Source organism: Poecilia latipinna, unplaced genomic scaffold (assembly GCF_001443285.1).
Source record: "Poecilia latipinna isolate Pla-1442-1.1 unplaced genomic scaffold, P_latipinna-1.0 Scaffold35, whole genome shotgun sequence".
NCBI lineage: Eukaryota > Metazoa > Chordata > Actinopteri > Cyprinodontiformes > Poeciliidae > Poecilia > Poecilia latipinna.
The window spans coordinates 18,160-26,166 of NW_015112651.1; the positions used below are offsets into that span (position 1 = coordinate 18,160).

The window sequence follows — 8,007 nt, forward strand, 5'->3', positions numbered from 1 at the left end:
ACCACCCAAAAGTGGAAAGTCTAAAAGTAAAATGGAAAAAAATTATTTAAAAATTATAAAAAAAAGGTAAAAAAAAAAAAAAAAAAAAAAAAGAATTCAACAAATGATAATACAATTTAATGTTTTCTTTTTTCTTTGCTACCAAGGAGGCAGAACAGGGGCTCAGATGAAGATCACTGATTATTTTTGATGTGACAAATCAAAAACAAAAAGCATCAATAGAGATTCAGAACAGAATTGGGCCTATTTGAGTTCACCATAAAGCCACAAGAGCAATGCTAGAACTTGCCGGACCTAGCTGGATACACCACAACCTACCTGAGTGTTATTTCTTACAATATCTGTCTGTTTGTGATAGAGGAAGTTCATGCCTCCACTGAGACTTCCTTAGGGGCACTGTTAACCCTTGACCGCATGCTTCCATTTTTCTATTTTTTTATGCACACTCTACACAGTATGCCATGTCCAAATCCTAACAGAACAACAATGACAAAGTGGTGAAATTTTAGAGAACCTCTAGGACTTGCACAAAAAGTTATAATCCATAAAAAGGAGAAATTAGACATTTTAAAAGCAGCGTGAAGTTGCGCAGTGCTACACGTGACGCAGTAAGTCGGGTCTTCGCAGGTATGTTTCTGTAATATCCTGAACGTCTACCCCAGATTTTACAATCTACCCAACCCAGCTATCAGAATGCAACAGATCATTGGCTGAAAACGTCAAATTGAAAATAAGAGATTTTGAAAAAATATCTTAAAGTCATTTCGACAAGGTCCATTATGCTGACAAAATGAGAGGCCTCCCCACACTGGCGTCTGCCGTCCGCCGCAGCCCGAGGCTCGGCTGCGTGCACAGGTGGACTTTACAGTAGGCCGTCCTCCCTTTAACCTGATCGCCATCCTCACACGCAAGCCCAACAGCTGTCCCCTCTCTTTCAGAGGCATTCTTTTCCCACACTGAAAGTGTGTGTGAGACTGTGCATGTGTGTGCGCTTAAAGGGCACCCAGTGAAACCCTGTCCAAAGCCTCAACCTGTTCCTTTTGGCGGTGATAATGACCACATTATCACGCGCCATCGAACGTCGACAAAAAAAGATTGTTGGGAGCTTTCCAATCACTTTGTGGGCACTGAGACAGAAAGAACAGAGAGAAAAGAGTGAAATAAAGATCTGGCACTTCTCAGGGAGAGGGGTGGGTGAAGTATTTTATTTCCTCTAGCTGCTGCTCCCCCCACCCTACTGTCCCAGTCCCTTGGGGTGCTTTCTGCAGCTATCGTGATCGGCTGTCCCGCTGAGACAATTAGCGGGAGAATTAGAAGAGTCAAAAGACAATCTGCTCAACACAACGTAAAAATATCCAGGGTGGCCAGGTGTTTGGCCAATCAGTCCGTGTTTGAGAAAGAACGAAACAAAGAGGGCCATACAGTACCTTGCAGAAGTATTCAGACCCTGTTTCCGTGTTGTCACATTAGAAACCCAACCTCGGTAGATTGTGTTGGCATTTTCATGTTCTACACCAACGCACAACAGCGAATCAGAGTTTGAAATGTGAGGCATTCATTCTCTTTTCCTCCGACGGTCTTGATAAAAAGTCCAGGGGAACTGATCGCTTCCAGGAGTCGGCTAATTAGTAAACAAAGTTCAGTTGTCTGAGTGGCTCGGAGGGTTCGTTAGAGAAAATTAGAGGACAAACAGCATCATGAAGACTAAGGAACACAGCTGACGGGGTCAGGAGTCAAGTTGTTTATAAGCAGGCTTAGCTATTGAAGGAATACTCAAAGCTTTGGACATGTGGTATGTTCTGCAGTCCTAAAATGCCACAGCTGTAAACCTGCTGAGACAATGCCTTCTAAACTGAAGGGCCATGCAATAAAGACAATAATCACTGAAGCACACAAAAGACGCAGGGTAACTCTACAGAGATCCACAGTGAACGGAAAAAGAAAAAAATTGAACAAGGGTCACAAAAAGAACAATTTTCAGGCTGCCACACAGCAAATAAGTGGAAAAAGGTGCTGTTGTCAGATAACTTTTGATATTTAACTTTATGGCCTATTCACGAGACCTTGTGTGTTTCTGAAAACACACAGCGTTGGTAGAAGCTGTGGGGATGCTTTTCTACAGGGAAGCTGGTCAGTAATGACGGAGAAATAGATCTAAACACAGGACAATCCTAGAAGGAAATCTAAATGAGTTGGTCAGGAAGGTCAGGAAAAAGTGCAGCAAATTTAGAGCCTGGTACATCAGAGTCGATTCTGAATGGCCCGGTCAAAGTCCAGGCCTAAAATAGGAATTGTGGCAAGACTGGAATATTGCTTTTAACACTCGCTTTCCAGCTAATCTGAAAGATGTTGCGCATTATCATTGATGAATTACTGGAAGAAGTTTCCAAGTTTTCTCCAAACACTCCAGGTTCCACCTGAAAACATGCCTGTTAGGGTGACCGGGCACTTTTCTTTCTGCGACACAGAAAGAAAAGATAAACAAGTGTAGGAACTGAAACTAGTTCAGAGTTTAAGCTACCTCTGACCTAGTGGCGACTCGAGTTAGGCACCATTCCTCTCATGACCCCACAAGGAACAAGACGAGGTTATTTCACAAAGCCGAACGGTTTAAACATTTCAATCTCTGTTTGCAGAGGAATGAAGACTTGCATCTGCAATCACAGCAAAAACCAGACAGACAGGCTGAATGCAAATGCTCTGCACACTTCTACATCCACGTACCAAATTCTCCCCACTTTGCAAGAACGCAACACTCTTTGCAGGCACCACATTAATCACAACTATGACGAAATGTTGAAAAACTTCCAGGAGGTCTGAAGTTTTTTTTTTTTTTTGTGACAACCGCTGGGTGCGAAAACAAGTTTTAAGAGGTACCTCCTGTTTATCTAATTTGTCTTTTCGTTCCCATAAACTTGTAACCCTTAAAACAAATTGATCTGGTTTAAGAGTCGAGGGAAGTCATCCAGGTGATGCTTGTGCCAGGATGTGCCTGAAGCAGCTCCTCCTTTGCTTCCTGTAATTACCGCTCTGAGAGGGCTTGTCCGACCGTCTGTCAGGAGAGGGCTGAAAGACGACTGTCGCAGTCGTTGCCCAGATCAAACCATGAAATTCCCATTTAGTTTGAAATCATGAGTTCATGGCGCTAATTGCAGGAACGCATTTATTTGCTTGCATTTTGCTCTAAATCTGAGAAAGTGTCAACGGCACACACACACACACACACACACACACACACACACAGGGGTCATTTAGCACATTTCTTATTAGTCTATCAAGACGGGAGGCCAGTTCAATCACCCTGCCGAACCGCTTCATTCACATTCATGTATGCAGCACATCCACCTATGTACGCAGCCAATCATATAAAAAGAGGAAAAAGTGCAGAGTTGAAAACCTCTGCAAATTTGGGGCTGGATGTGAATTCAAACTGCATTTCAACAAGCAGTGGCACTTTTATTTTTCTCCCCCTCCCCACAGCCCCCACACTCCCAACAGACCAGCACACGCTTTGGTGTGGTGTTGATGGATGCTCTTGGTTTGTTAAGTCATACATCACAGAGGTCATTTAAGCTGCCAACACATCTGCTGTCTCTGCCCTCAGACGGAGAGGAAGAGGAAGAGCGAGGAGTGAGATTTATCAAGGCGGGGGGTAGAATTATGCGGGGCCGGAGAGAATGAGACTGTGATTAGTAAGTGGAGTGGATGAAAAGCTCTCATTCAGTTTCTGCCACACACACAAACACGCACACACACGCACGCGCGCGCACACACACACACGCACACGCACACACACACACACACACACACATTCGAGGTACAGAGCTGTGTCTTTTCTAAGAGCATTTTCACCAAAACCTGCTTACAATATGAGGTTGATCTTCGTGAGCATGGGACTGATTGTTGAACAGTTGTTTTTATTTACTAACTCCACATCCCTTTGTACATTACCTCAGCTGCCTGATTGGTAAAGAGTTATTGTTTCCTCTAATATGATCACATCTGAGAGGAGAAGGAGAAATACTCTGAGTCAAAATTCTGCCAGTAACTTAAAGGAAATTGCCAACGAGCAAACATCAACTTTTAAAATTCACTTTCATAGACAGAACGTCACTGGCCGTAGTTCTGCCATGTTTCTTCAAAACTTGGACTACTTGCCGTACGAAAAAACAAATGAAGCAAAGAGAAGACAAAGATAAGGATTGAGACACAAAGAGATAAACTGGTGCTGCCATGTATTTATTGCTTACAGTTTTTTAAACTTTTGAAGTTTTTCTAACACTTTAGCCTGCGCTGTTGTTCAATTCCAACCACCGAAGACAACAAGTTGCTCTAAAGCCACATTCTAAATAACTTGTTCTGTCTCTTTCCCCTTGATTAAATCCTGCTCTGACCGTGATCTCTACACTGCTCTCCACACACCCCTGCTCGACTTCACAAGCACACACATGCACACACACCCATTTCAGAAGACGATATTAATTTACTGGTGTTCATTTTTCAGGGTTTTGTGTCTTCTCCGTGCTTAATGTAGGTGTGTCCACTGATTGATGCCCAGAAACCCAGGAGAATAATCGCACACTTCCAGGCGTCATTTTTCACTTTCAGAACTGATGAATGGACTCGGCACGTCTGATGAGTGCTGCCTTGGCGATGCTGGGTCCAGGTCCAGCTCTTGGTGTGTGAGTACTGGTTTTGCATCGGGCCATCTGTTTGTCTGAGCAAGTAGTGACTGAACAGACCCCTCTGATAGTCAGCAATGGACAAAACTCAATTATTTTGTGATTTAAAAGTAAATAAAGTAAGTAAAATGAGTTTTCAGATTTTTGTGACAATGTATGTAGCATTGTTACAACTTCAGTAGGCAGTATAATGGCAGCCACCTACTTCCTACGGTAACTATTCAAGCCTTCATATTGAAAATTTGTCAATATTTCCCAGAGGTCATAATTTGATAGACAGGTTGACACATTTTAGACGATGACTGAAAGCTCTTAAGCACAATTCTGTTACTATTTCTTGATGCTTGAGCTGTAACCGATTGCATGGTATCCAATTCACTCGCAGTAAAATCTTATAACTAAAGTGTTGTGACGTTTTTTTTTTAAAAGCTTTAATCATTTAGAGTTCATCAAATGAAACCTAAAAAAAATAAGAAGACTCTTGGATTCATTTATCATCAGAATTTATGAAAGTACAGCTGAAGATGGAAGAAAACAAGCATCAATTTTAGACTTGAAGGATGAGTTAAAAAAACACACACACACACACACACACACCCACACACACACACACACACACTTTTGAACTGGCTGGTGATGAGTCTTGATTTATGTTCCGCCGAGAATCTCTAACGTGAACTGAACTCTTTCTCTGCAAAAAATTAACTCACAGTCCGGACCGTAGAAGACTGGGAGAAAATACCATAATGAAGCAACACAAATCCCTTTATTCTGCCATTAAACTCATCTGGTTTTATACCAAATGCTGTGCAGTTCAGGTGGAGCAACATTATCATCAGCTACAGGAGGAAACATAAAGTTAAAGTATTTTCTTGGACATGCACTCTTTCGTTTAAATGCTGAGTTTATGCTATGTTCCTTGTTAACAACTGTTCCTCCCTCTCAATGCGCTTCACCTCGCCACAATGCCCGTCCTAAAATTAAGCGGACGGGGGCGCGGAGGAGGTGATGGGGGTTAAGAAAAGCTGATGTTAAATTGACTGGAAAGAATCCTCTTGCATTTTTATGCTAATTGCCAAAGCAACAAATTGTTAATTTATTCCACAAAGAAAAGCAAAACACCCTGAGACTGTGGGCTAAAAACAGGCACATTTCTTTTTTTTTTTTTACATTTTTTCATGTACATTTGACAACCGAGTGTCTGAACGGACAAACACACAAACCTAGCTTTGCAAGATTGTCCAAAGGCTGCAGGTCGGTTGAGGACATTAAAATGCATCTGGTCAGTATGCATCCTCTAGTCTCTTTGAAGCTCTCTGTCTTTCCTCTGACTAACATGTAAATTCGGGCACACTCTCTCAGACCAGGCAGGTTCAGGTGGTTTCTGAGATGATTTCATGGTTGCTGTTTTAATTTTTTCCCCCTTCTCCTTCTGCTTTTTTATGGTTCCCATCAAACATAAAACGTTTCTTTCCCTGGCTAACCGCACACACACACACACACACACACACACACACACACACACACACACACACATGCGCTGCCTCTGGGGCTGTCATTGACATACACAGACAGCCAAAAACAAGAGGCTGGCGTCAGCTCTACCAGGTCTGCAAGTTGTGTCTTGTCTTGCCTGAACTATGCGCTCCCATGGTCACATACACACACTTACATAGTTATCTTGGATCTTTATAGTGTGCTGCACCCTCCACTTAGTGCTGGCAGTAAAGGTCTTCCTCTGCTTCATACAAGAGTACCATCTTCAAAGAGGTACATGCACGCACTCGGGCAACACACACCATAGATCCATGCAGACTTCTAAGCGGACTTAATCATTTCGCATTTAGCTTCAAAGAGACTGTTTGAACACATACTTGCTCGCAGTCTGAGAGCAGCGCAGCAGGGGTCCCGTCCTCTTTACCAGTCCTTTGGTTCATCTTAGTTATGTGTCTTTGAGTTCAGATCTTAGATCTCCAAGTTTGATTGTTTGCTTAAAAAAATCCCCTGAACCTATAGTGGACTTCATGCAAGAAACGCAGCTAAGTGTTACTCAAAGAATAGGCATTGTGCTCTGTAATTCTCACATTTCAAGCCGTTTAAGCTAAAGCTGAGACGACGAGTTAAATCACAGTTCACTTCCAGTTCAAGGTCCTTCCTCCCTGTACCATAGTGCCTTTTTTTCCATCCTCCCTCGTGACCTGTGACCTCTCGGTGTCATCAGGTGGACCACAGGTTCTCTCGTCCCTCTCTCATAATGCTTCCGTCATGCCTTAAGTGACAGTTTGCTTCTGTGCGTAAAGGAGTAAAAGGAAACTATTTGACCTGGAAGTTGATGATAAGAAACGGACATGGAGGCACACAGCTCTGCAGATGAATGAGTGGATGGGAGTGAATAACTCGGCAATGTGTCGCCGGCAGACACATTCTGCACATTCTGCCGGTTCACAGTGTTTCTTTGAAGGCTAGTCGTGAACAGCCGGACTTGTAATTACGGGCCATTCAGGAGTCATGGTGAATGTCAGACAGAGGAGCCGTCGGCGGAGCAGTAAAATGTCGACGCTATAGCGCAACTTTAGGACGTAACTCGGTGCCGATAACAAGGATTTTGAGATAAATAATCTAAAAAAAATCTAAACCGGTCAGTTCTGAAGGTAACACATGTTTGAGTTTCGTACGGATCAAAGAGGTGTCATTAAAGATTCACTTTGATGAGAAGCATCAGAGAAGTGCAGTCCCCTACTCAAATGCTGATGCTAGTCTGCACAGTTTTTGGCTGTAGACTCTCGATGTGATTTACATCTGGAATAACCCTCTCAAACACACAAATCTGCTTTGAAATAAACTATCGCTTGATGATGTGTGTTTAGGGTCGTTGTCATGCTGGAAAGTGAACTTCTTGTTGACTCTCATCCACAAAAAAAGAGATGGAAGAATGATAAGGAGAAAGTCATTAAGAAACAAGGCGACGGGAGACATTTAACAGAAATAGAAAGCAAACCTAGTGGAAAACGTGTTAGAGGTCGCTAAATAGCTAAGACTGGGGCATCACTTCCAATTTGGACAAGTCAGTTACCATAACACAACCAGAATTGCAATAGAAATGTTGAGATCAAAGAACGCTATTGTGATGGAATGACCCGGTCAAAGTTCAGACTTTAATAAACTGAGAATCTGTGACAAGATTCGTAAATTGCTGTTCACAGATGCCGTAAATCCAGTCAAACTGAGCTTGAGCTATCTCACAAAGAGGGAGGGGAAAAAAATTGAGTTTGCATATGTGCACCTGGAAGAAAGCACAAAAAAACTTACAGCTGTCACTTCTACT

General features: G+C 42.7%; 1 protein-coding gene across 1 annotated transcript in view; it reads right to left on the bottom strand.

Annotated features, from left to right (window-relative positions):
- The window catches only part of sp8a (sp8 transcription factor a), an 8,523-nt gene extending 6,893 nt beyond the window's left edge, over positions 1–1,630 (bottom strand). Inside the window, exon 1 of the mRNA XM_015042816.1 lies at positions 1,428–1,630. The gene's annotated coding sequence lies outside the window, so the exon portion shown is untranslated. The remainder of the gene's footprint in view (positions 1–1,427) is intronic.
- Positions 1,631–8,007: the final 6,377 nt, after the last annotated feature.